This window comes from Platalea leucorodia, assembly GCF_965183815.1.
Source record: "Platalea leucorodia genome assembly, chromosome: 2".
Classification (NCBI taxonomy): domain Eukaryota; kingdom Metazoa; phylum Chordata; class Aves; order Pelecaniformes; family Threskiornithidae; genus Platalea; species Platalea leucorodia.
The window spans coordinates 23,704,509-23,715,465 of NC_138824.1; the positions used below are offsets into that span (position 1 = coordinate 23,704,509).

General features: G+C 48.5%; 1 protein-coding gene across 1 annotated transcript in view; it reads right to left on the reverse strand.

Moving 5' to 3' along the window:
• Nucleotides 1-10,680, reverse strand: part of SLC7A1 (solute carrier family 7 member 1) — a 44,861-nt gene extending 34,181 nt beyond the window's left edge. The window contains exon 1 of the mRNA XM_082336978.1: nt 10,615-10,680. The gene's annotated coding sequence lies outside the window, so the exon portion shown is untranslated. The remainder of the gene's footprint in view (nt 1-10,614) is intronic.
• Nucleotides 10,681-10,957: the final 277 nt, after the last annotated feature.

A 10,957-nucleotide genomic window follows, 5' to 3' on the forward strand; every position in this document is an offset into this window, starting at 1 on the left:
ATGTGGCCGTTGGATAGTGACTTGACATAGCAGAAGAATTAAGAAAAACTTCCCTTTTCTGAAGAAACCGAACTTAATTTCTCATGAAGCAAGCCAGCTACATTCAAAAATATATTACAGCCTTCTGAGGGCACTTGCATGACTATGGACCTAACACTAAAGCTTTCTGCAAATATGATTTATGCCATACCAAAGAGAAGCCTAGTGTGAGAGGAGCTAAAATGTTTGCTTTTAGACCCAGTATTCCTGCGTTCCAGCCATAATTTAAGGGCTGGGGAGGGATCAGCTCCTTCCCACGTGTTCGTCCTTGCAGGCACAAACAAGGACTTCACACACCCCTCGGCTGCTGTGTGCAGCCACGTACTCTCCCGCAGACGAGAGGATGCTGTGTGTCTGCAGTTTCAGGGGTGGCTCTTGACATCTGCCTAGCAGACAAGTAATTCCCAGTGGAAAGCTCTTCAGGAAGACCTTCCCCTGAGGGACAGTGCCCACTGGATTAAAAGCAATGACTGAATGCTACCATCCAATCAAACTAGTATTGCCCTTTCACCAGACTTACCCACTGACCAGGGTCACTCAGTGCCGAAGCAGCCAACAGCACATGACTCAGGAGGGGCTGCCGATGCCCCGGCTGTCTGGGAACAGCACGAGGAGCGGAGCATCGCGCTGGAGGAAGCCCTAACTGAGGCGGTCCGGGCAGCCCAAACCAAGGCAGAGGGGGATGCCAAGTGCCAACGGTGGTGTTGTCATCTTTATCAATATCAGTGTGGCCAGACTTCCAGCGTAACTGGGATACGGTGATGTCCCAACTCCCTGACGATTAGTGACCCACCCCCTGCCAGTTCATGACACAAGCCTCACCAGGGACTGTTGTTCTGGGATGGGAATTGGGCTGGGCAGAGCAGCCGTGGAGCCTGGCTGCCAGGACCACAGGATGTGTCCACGTCAGTGTAGTCTAGACAGACACCCACAGCAAAACGGGAGCCAAGGACGGTGCAAAGAGGTGGAGCAGAGGAGGTAAAGCGTGGGGCTGTGTCAAGAAGAAAGAGAGGGGAGGTGATAAAAGCCACCTGCCACCCCACATAGGAGGCAGGAGGTAACCCCCCCCTCCAGGAGTGCAGCCAGCACACCCAGAGATGATGGACACCACACTCATCTCCTGGCCACTGAGGAAGCACCACTTCTTCGGCCGTCCCTCACCGTGGCAGGGCAGTGGGCACACACTTCTCACCTGAGACCAAACCATCCTGGCCACGACTGCCTGCCCTGGTTCTCCCAGCCCCGGCCGGCGCCGCTACCTGTGCTGCCTTCAGGCTTGCAACAAGCTGCTCATGTTGCATCATCTTCCCACCTTCCTCCCCTTCCCAGGCAGCTGCCCTCTGCCATATTCCCAGCCATCACAAGCGGAGAGGGTGGCTAAAAGCAGACTAGGATTTAGGAATAGAAGCAATGCAGAGTCTGGTCTTTTTTGCAAACACTACAAGCAGTTTCCATGGCAGCTTCGCCCACACACATGCCGCTTGCCGTTAAAACTTCATGCTGCACAAGTCACTCGCTTTCATTTCAGTGTTTGACCCAATCCTGCCCAGCTCTGCAGCCTTTCAGTCCCGTACACTGCCTGAGCCAGTAAAATCCCCTATTCAACAGGACGGGAGCACCCAATCAATTTTTAAAAAAAAAAAAAAAAAAAAAAAGGCATATGAAATGGGATTATGGGTCTGACTGTGGGGAAAAAACCTCAGTCTCGGAAGCGTTTTGCAAATAATCCCGCAAGCCGTCAGTGAACAGACTGTGCAGCTCCTAAGTGCTAATGGATTTACAACAAAATGCCTCTGAAAACTACATCCATTTTAGGCATTTAAGCCTAAAATAAGTGCAAAGCATGGTAAATGATACAAGCGTGATGTTTTCCTGGTCTGACAGTAGGGTAACCAACCGCTCCTGTTTTCACAGAGATACAAGTGCCCCGTTTTGATATATTCTACCTAAATAAATCTTACCAGAAAGAAGTTACAACGCTGAAGCGGAATTACATTTCACAGCGAGGTAGGTGCAGTGTTTGTTTGCTTTGGGTAAATGCTCTTTTTTTAGCAACAGGCTCATCATTCAGCTCTCCCCTGCTCCTTGACAGAAAAGCTGTTGTCTAAGGGGAGTTTTGCCTCCATCTAACCCAAACATTCAAGGCTGCATGGCTGTTGATGGGGAAGGGCTGGGGAAAAGACTGCAAAAGTATAGCTTTTGGAGTAAGTAGCTATGCACTTTTTATTGGGAAAAAAATGACTAATATGATCCAGTCTGCTAATACCTTTTAAAAACCTTGTTATATTTTTCCACATCATTCTTGCATCAAAGGAAATCTCTCTTAATTATATTTACGGGGCCAGGGGGGGTAGGCAGGGAGGCCTAAATATGACAGTCTCTGAGAAGTGTTGCATTATACATTTCAACATACTTCTCTGAGCACGTACAGTGCCATCTCTCCCCATGTCACTTTTACCTAGAACAAGAAACTTTGAAGTATAATAAGCTCTGCTGCTGCTAGGCTCTTTAAGTGACAGCAGGAAGGAAACAAACTACTGGCTGTAAATATTCTGCTTAGCTCCACTGTACTGGGACTTGGAAAAAAAATATTGACGGTTTTAAAGCAAAATAATTGCAACAAATGATAATTAGCATTTTCCCCCAAGGGTCTGAACAGCAGCATGAAAAGCAAAGAGCTGCTGTTGTGCTTTTGATGGTGCCCTGCACCATGCTGTTCTGCTCTGCAGGTATTTCCTTCGAAGGAAAAAGCAGGTTCAAAAGTACTCTAACATCTGTGATGGTTTATCTGGAGCAGCCAAACACAACAGTGTGGCTTCATCACTTACACAAGTTTCCTTGGGGGACATCCTTGTATTTCTTCACATGCCAGGGGTAGGATTCCTCTTGACTAGCTTTAGCCAACTCCAAAGCAGACATTTGGGCTTAGGGTATCATCTCACCCCCTTCTCTTACCAACAGGCAAAGACAGGCACGTCCAGGCATAAATTTATCACTTTGGAGGAGAGATGGGAGGAACAACCCTCCAGAGACGCCTGCCTTCCCCAGCTCCTGCAGGGCTCTAGCAGACATCTATGAAAACTTTATCACACTGCTCCTCAAAACAGAAAATGGACTGAACCAAGAGCCAGCAGAAGCAAAAACACCCCAATGAATTTTGACCTGTCTTTCTGTGGGCAGTTAATAGAAAGATGTGAAAGTCTAAAGGCTCTTTGGGGCTTTAGCAACTCAGAAGTCCACTTCCCTCACAAGAACAATAACTCCTCCTTGCACTTGCATTCCTCAAAAATAAGAACATTTTCTGGACAAAGCTTTGGATTTCATGACTGCCCAAGCACTTATCCTAGCACCTTCACAGCAGAGCATAAACATTTTGCTTCTGCTCTTCTCCAGTGCTTAACTGTTATGCTTTTCACTCTATTGCTTGTGTTGGTACCTTTCCTGAACTGAAAAGATGCTAGAGGCCAAATTCCCACTCTAATATCACAGAAGTTCTCATTTCTAAAATCCCAACAAACCCCTATTGTTTTTCTCCTCCAAGATGTGGCACCTCTATCCTAGTCCATCATTCAGCTCCTGACTTCTGGGTGTTGCCCTCTCTTCTCATTCAGGGTGCCAGAACATCTTGCTCCTTTCTTCCAGCAGATTGCAGAAGTCCCACCTAATGCACCTGTGGTCAGCATGGATGGATATACAATGGCATGGCACCTTTGCACTTCAAAATTTTATCAGCCAAGTTCAGGTAGGGATTGGAAGAGACTTTTAAGTACCTGTTTTGATCACTTCCTTTCTATACAGGATACACATGCCTTTATTCAGTGGGTTGCTAAAGCAGCGGTGGACAAGTCAGTCAGGTGCTCAACTACATGACATTTTTTTCTACAGTAACAATTAGATTATACATTCAGTGTCAATATCTCATAATAGGTACATGATTCCTATTGCACATAACTTGCAAGAAAACTTCTGTTGCTGCTCTAGGTAAAGCAAAGAAGAGGAGGGGTTGATTTTGCTGTATTTTTCTCAATGGCCTGCTGTCGGCTTTCAGAAGCTGTGAGCATACAAACCAGCCTGATGCACAGACTGTCACTGCAAAGTGAGACAAAGAATAAAATCTTCACAACACACATGTTACAGGTCACCCGGTCTTGTGAACTTTTTGGAAGGAAAAAACCAAATAGCGCAGCATACAGTGGTATCCTTTGTTTGGGAATTATCTCACATGGGTCAAAGAGCTGTCAGGCAGTATACAACCCCAAGTGGAGTTTAATCAGCAACCTAAGGATGAAAGGCTATATTCTGATTACCTGAGCCAACTAATCCCCTCTGGAGTATTTTCTAAAGGTACATCACATTATTTACCTTGCTAGCTGCTTTATAAAAGAGAGTCACTTCAACAAAATAACCTAGTTCTACAAACTCAACAATGCAGTTTTTCCAACTAGTTTAAGAATCTTTCACTCGATGAAGGCAAGCTCTTCTTCGGCTTAAGGAAACAGTTCATTTATCAAATCACAGTAATTTCTTGCAGTCAGTTTGCTCCTGCCACATACACATCCAAATAAACCTCCCACATCAGCATTCCCAAATGAAACTACTACTAGCATTACCAGGGGTCTCATTTTGTTATGCTTTATAAGCTTTTACTTCCCCCCCACCCCCACCCCCCGCCCCTTTCTGATTTTGCAGAAATGGTTTTGCTTACTGACTCCAGATTTCACAGGAGGGCCTTCTGTTCCCCTGCTATCCCCAGAGTCACACCACCTCCCAACCCCACTGCAGAGGCAGCATGGGGAAGCAGATCTTTTGGAAGCAAGTTCTCCCAAGCCCTGATCTCAGCGTGCTTTACTCATAAAATTAAAAGGTGATTTTGCATGGTATTTATTTTATAGCAATGGAAAGTGGCACTAAACCACACCCCACAAATACCCCACAGCCAAAGCAAACTCACCTATGCTTTACTCAAAACACCAAAGCGACGTCGTCCACTGCAGACATGCAGAGCAGCACTGTATCAATGTAGGCACTGGTTTTCTTATGGCTCCAAGTGCACCAGCTGCACAGGTAAATGTCCCCAAATGCTTGGCACCACCACTGCCTTCTACCTCCCAGACGTCATCATCCTCTCTGCTCTGTGCACTGAGCTATCTGTGCATCCCAGATCACTCAAACACTGCTAACTCAAGTTAGCATGTATTTTCTAGAGACACAGCATGCTATTTACCTTGGTAGCTGAAACTTCAAAGATGTAACCTAGCTGCTAACTTGAGTTAGCAAAGACCTACCACTGAAGCAGGCTGTGCTACCCAGCCTCATTTGAGCTGAAACAAGTCAGAGGAGAGCTCTCTCAAGGATATCAGCCAGAAAACTGGAGCAGCAATTGCCTCTGCTGCTGGGATGCCAGCGAGCAGCTGCCAGCGGCAAACTTCTCAGTAGGCACAACTGCAGCCAGAGATGATGTGCGTCTACCCTACAACTCACTTCTTCTCACTTATATTAAAATACCTGGCAATGTAAGACAGTCAGGCTCATACACAGCCAGGAATAATATGGGTCACAGCACACACGGCTATTTATTTTGAGAACACCTTCTCATTTGACAGAATGGGTTCCAGGAATAAATAAACAATCTGGTACAGGGGATTTTAACCGTTTGCCTGAATCAGTACCAGGGACAAACTCTAGTTAAATAAAAAGCTTATTGTTCAATTTTTTTTTTTTTTCAGAACTCCAGAGTGGCTTACAATAAACTTTCAGCAGTGGATGACTGTCAAATAGCCACAAAATTTCAAGAAAAGTAAGTCACTCAGTAAGTAAGGACAGTAATTAATTGCAAGTCCTCAAAAACAGGATACTAAGTAAAATCCTCATCCTTGTAATTTAAAAATTAAATAGGCAAATAAGATCTACAAGGAAAGATACAAACAAATGACAAGGATGTGGAAAGTAATGAGGCAAGAGTGAATTGCGAAATCTGTACAGCTCAGAAAAGACAGCTTGGATATTTGTTTGGAAGTCTGGTGAAAGGGAACCCAAGAGTTAGTCCTCATCTCAGAAAATATGAAGCTAAATACTACCATTAAGTAGATGATAATAAATTTAGTATTTTAGTAAATATTGTAATTGCATGGATTTCTCAGAAAAGGGGTCAAAACATGGCATGGTAGGCACTGAGGAACAGCTTAGATTAACGGGAAAATTTAGTGAGGGATCCTGCTCAGCAAAGAAGCTAGTAGCACATTTTTTCCTATAGCAGTTACTGCAACTCCTGAACACACAAAAACTGCAGCTCTGTGAAATAAAGTTTTCTGAACTGTTTTTCACTTGAGTAAAAAAAAAACAGAAACTCAAAAATGTACCTGGAACCAAAAATCTCACAGTATTTTCTTTTGGAAACTGTGAAATAAGTCACTTCTGTACCAGATACCATTCACCTTGGTGGTCTCCAGTAGAGTCAGGGACCCTGGCAAGGGCAGCAGCTGCTGACCCACTGTTGAGGGGAGGCGGCTCCGGCCAGCGCTGCCAGGGCGAGCGGGGTCCCAAGGCTTCTACCAACCACAGTGAGAAGGTGGGAGCCCCAGCTCCTGATCCCTGACACCCCCAAACTGCCCATGAACCACAGGCAGTTGTCAGGAATGCTGCAACCGGTGGGCCTACTGCAGGGCAGGTGACAGCCCCCATGTTTTGTTTGACCAACAGATTCAGCTATGCCTTTCTCTTTCCTTTCTTTTTTTTTGTAGGGGACACTGCAATAACAGCATTAAGGAAGGAGTCCCCAAATACCAGAACAAATGTAGTGCAAACAGCCACGACTCTTCCCAAAGTCACTGAGGAAGTGACTTTTATAGTGCAGGCTTTTACACCCGCCGAGCTAATCCCCCAATGACTCCTTTTATAGTCAGTGGAAAGCAGCTTTCAGGTCACAACTCATCTGCTTTAGCTTACTGGGCTGAGATGAATCACACCCCAGGAACGTCCAGCCCTCCCCTGGCTGACCGTAACAGGAGCTGAGGCTGACTACCTTGGCCACAGATGACTACATTTGGCCAGATGAATGCTATCTTCAACACCATTCAGCACATGACAGATTTGCAAGGATTTTGGCCCTAGGATAACAAAGGATGAGGATATAGCAGGTAATGGAAAACACTCTAGGATACTGCCAAACACACTGACGTAGACAGCAGAGAAGATCCACGCTGGGTTACTAACTCTGGGTCAGTACTGACTGGAGCTGACCCCAGCCAACTTTGCCCGGAGCTGACCCCAGCCAACTTTGCCCAGAACTGCTGAACTAGTTCTCCACACCACCCAGCCTCCTGGTTCTGCTGGTGAATGCCACTAATTTCTACACATACTTGGTTAGGTCAGTGCAACTTCTTAGCTCATCCTTCAGGAGAGGCAAAGGGGCTCTGCCACATCCCCATCTGCCCTTTGGCACCACGGTGGCTCAGCCAGTAAACCTCGCCAGGATCAGACCAGCATCCACCGGGCACATCTGACGCCAAAGTAAATCACCCTCTCTTCCTCCTGCCCCACGCTGTGTGCAGTTGAGCTTTTGGCACCACAGGTACAGGCCAAGAGAAGAGAATTAAAGTTACCGCTTTTCTACTCACATACATGGGATACAACTGAAGTGACGTTTCTGAAAGGCCACTGAAGTCTCATTAACCTGTCGTAGTGGATTAAGGTCGAGGAAATTGATAGATCAAGGGTGAACAAAAGGTAGTAGAAGCAGTAATTGCAACAAGATCCCTGCCCTCCTTCACCCGACTCATATTTCTCCCTGCCTTCTTTCCCATCTGAGACTAAACAACGCCCACCACACCTTTTTGCCCTCCCTCTTGCACAGACCAGACCGTCAACTGCACTCAACACCAGCTAGATTGGCACGCAACAACCCTCACTCATGTTGTCACAAAACCTTGTCCTGGTTTCAGCTGGGATAGAGTTAATTTTCTTTCCAGTAGCTGGTATAGTGCTGTGTTTTGGATTTAGGATGAGAATAATGTTGACAGCAAAAACTAAAGCATAATTGTGTTAAGTAGTGTTTACACTAGTCAAGGACTTTTCAGCTTCCCGTGCTCTGCCAGGTGCACCAGAAGCTGGGAGGGGGCACAGCCAGGACAGCTGACCCAGACTGGCCCCAGGGCTATTCCATACCATATGACCTCATGCCCAGTATATAAACTGGGGGGAGTTGGCCGGGGGGCAGCGATCGCTGCTCGGGGACGGGCTGGGCATCAGTTAGCAGGTGGTGAGCAATTGCATTGTACAGCGAGCGGCTGTGTGGTGCTGCTTGCCCACTTGCCAACTGGGGTTAAACCACAACACACCTAAAGCAGAGACACGGAGCTCAGGCACAACACCACATGTGGGTGAACCCTACCTGAAATCTGGCAGTAGACTACATAGGAAAGAAAAAGAAAAAAGAAAAGAAAAAAGAAAAAAGAAGTAGTGTCAAATGTTTCAACAAAAACACAACTCGGAGGTGGTTACTCTGAAAACTGGCTAGATTAGAGGAAGAGTTACAGGTTCCCTCTTTTGTCTAAGCTAATTCCTTCTGTATAGCAAATCCTCTCTCTCTCCACGTGGAGTCAAGAGCACATTGCACACGTCTCACCCACACTCACAACTGAATTGCTTGAATTAGAAGCCTAGCTGGCCTCAGGTTTCCGTTACAGCCCACCCAAAACAAGGAGTGCCTTCTGAAAACATCTCCTCACTGATAAGCACAAGTCTATGAGCAGTGAGGCTCAAAATTTGACACATCCCAGCAAACCGGCATAAATTGGTGACTAAACACACAGTTGTTCTCCTGCTCGGAAGATGGGTTTATTTCGAAGGCAATTAGACTATCTAAAGCACGCATGCTGTGGAGCACAGTCAAGGTCTGTCCCCTTCAGACCACTCAAAATAGAAGATACTCAAAACACTTGAAAGTGAAATAACTTTTGAAGGCTGTGGCAATCAACAAGCTTGCTCCTTCTTTGTGCCAGGGTCGGCATTTGCAGCTATGCAGCTGTGGAAAAAAAAAAAAAAACACTCCTCTGCATTATATGGAAATTCTGTCTAAAAGGTATTTTGGCTGGCTGCTGAAGGCGACAGAAGTCCACAGAGTACCTGATCAGAATGGTAAGTTTCTGCCTCTTCTCTCCAAGTGTTCATTGTATTTGCCTCAGTGACACTCATCTGTCTCTGCTGTCTCCAAGTCAGAGGCCATGTCGTCCCCACTTGCCCCCACGGCTTAGCAGAGCCCACAGAAGTAGGCAGAGGAAAGCAGGGTGCCCACTGGTTCGCCTGATGTCGGACATCATCATGAGGTTGCTGCTCAAGCGTGAAGTTAATGGTTGTAAATGACCAAACGCGCCACTCGCAGGTGGCAAAACCACTCAGCTAAGAGACAGTTAACTCACAAAGCTGCAGCACCGTGATCACCTCAGCTCTTCTGCCCCAGTGTGACGCCTGTGAACCCTTTAGAGCTGCAACTGCCCTTTTGTCCCAAGTCTGTACAGCACCTACAACAAATGACACCCTGGTCCAAAACTAAGGCTTCTAGCAGCCGACAACACAACTAACCAGCATTTCTGTACGTACTCCCAATCTTTCTGTCCAGCCTTAGCTATACATAAAATCCCTCGAGTTTTTTTAGGGTTCCCCCCGCCTTTCTGCTCTGTCTGCCATGAACATTCACACATACATACGCAAAAAAGAAGAAATCCATCTGTTAGGCCAGCTGCCTGTAAAACGCTGACAAACAGAATGTAAACAAGCCCCTGTCCTCATCACAGGAACAGGTTCAGGAACAGAGAAACTCGCAGGGTATGGGGCTGACTCGAGCGCTGCGAACGATACCCGCATTTTCGGTAAATTCTCAGCCTCTTTTGCAGTTTCAAAGAGAAAGCAAAGCACAGTGCGGCAGTCACTCAGGAGCTATCTTGGACACGGAAAGACGGCCAGGGAAACGGCCCAGGTTTTCTCCTCGATACCTGGGCCTTCACCTCCCAGCATAGCATGCTCTCTATGGCGCTGCTCGTGTTGCAAAGCAAAGATAAGCAAGAAAACGGGTAGCTGAGAAACATGCATGCACTTAATGCGTTTCCCAGCTCTGCCCTGGCTTGCTGCTTGCTCTGGAAGAGGGAAAGCGCGGCTGAGGCGGCAATGCCCACCTCCGCCGGCGCAGGGGCACGGGCTCCGGGAGCCGATGACGGCAGGTCCCATCCCCGCACCGAGCAAAGGCCCTTCCCGCCCGGGGGGAGGCTCCAGCATTTTGGGGGATCCCTCCCTCAGCAGAGAGGGTCACCGCCAGCGCGGGGAGAGAGAGAGGGGCAGGGGGAGGCGAGGGATCGCTCCCCGCAACGCCCCGGGAGGGACCTGCGGGGACCGCGGGCGCAAGGAAGCCACAGAGAGAAAATGGAGGGGTGGCTGTTTTGGCGGGAGGGGAGACGGTCCGGCCCCGGGAACCCTCCGCGCCGCCCGGATTGCATCATGCAAAATGGATGCTGCTGCCACCGCCGCCCCCCGCCCGCTCCGCTCCGCTCCGCTCCGCCCGCCGCAGGGCAGCCGCGCACTCACCCGCGCCCCGCCGAGGGGCAGCCCGGCGCCGGCGGGCTCAGGCGGGAAGGACGCCCGCGCTCCCCGCCTCACACCTCCCGCGCGGGCCGCCCGGCCCCCACTTCCGCCCCCCAATGAATGGCACATGAGGCCTTCCGGCGGGCCGGGCCGGGCTGGCAGGCCGGTAAGGTAAGGTGGCGGCGGCCCGGGGAAGGCCGGCAGCCCCGGGGGAAAGTGCATCACCAGGCGGAGCCTGGGAGGAGAGCTCGGGAACATCCAGGTGCCAGCAGGTAACCGGAGCAGCCCGTGGTTGGGCACGGCCACGCGTGGGCGAGGGACAGGGAGGAGGTCACCTCCGCGGAGC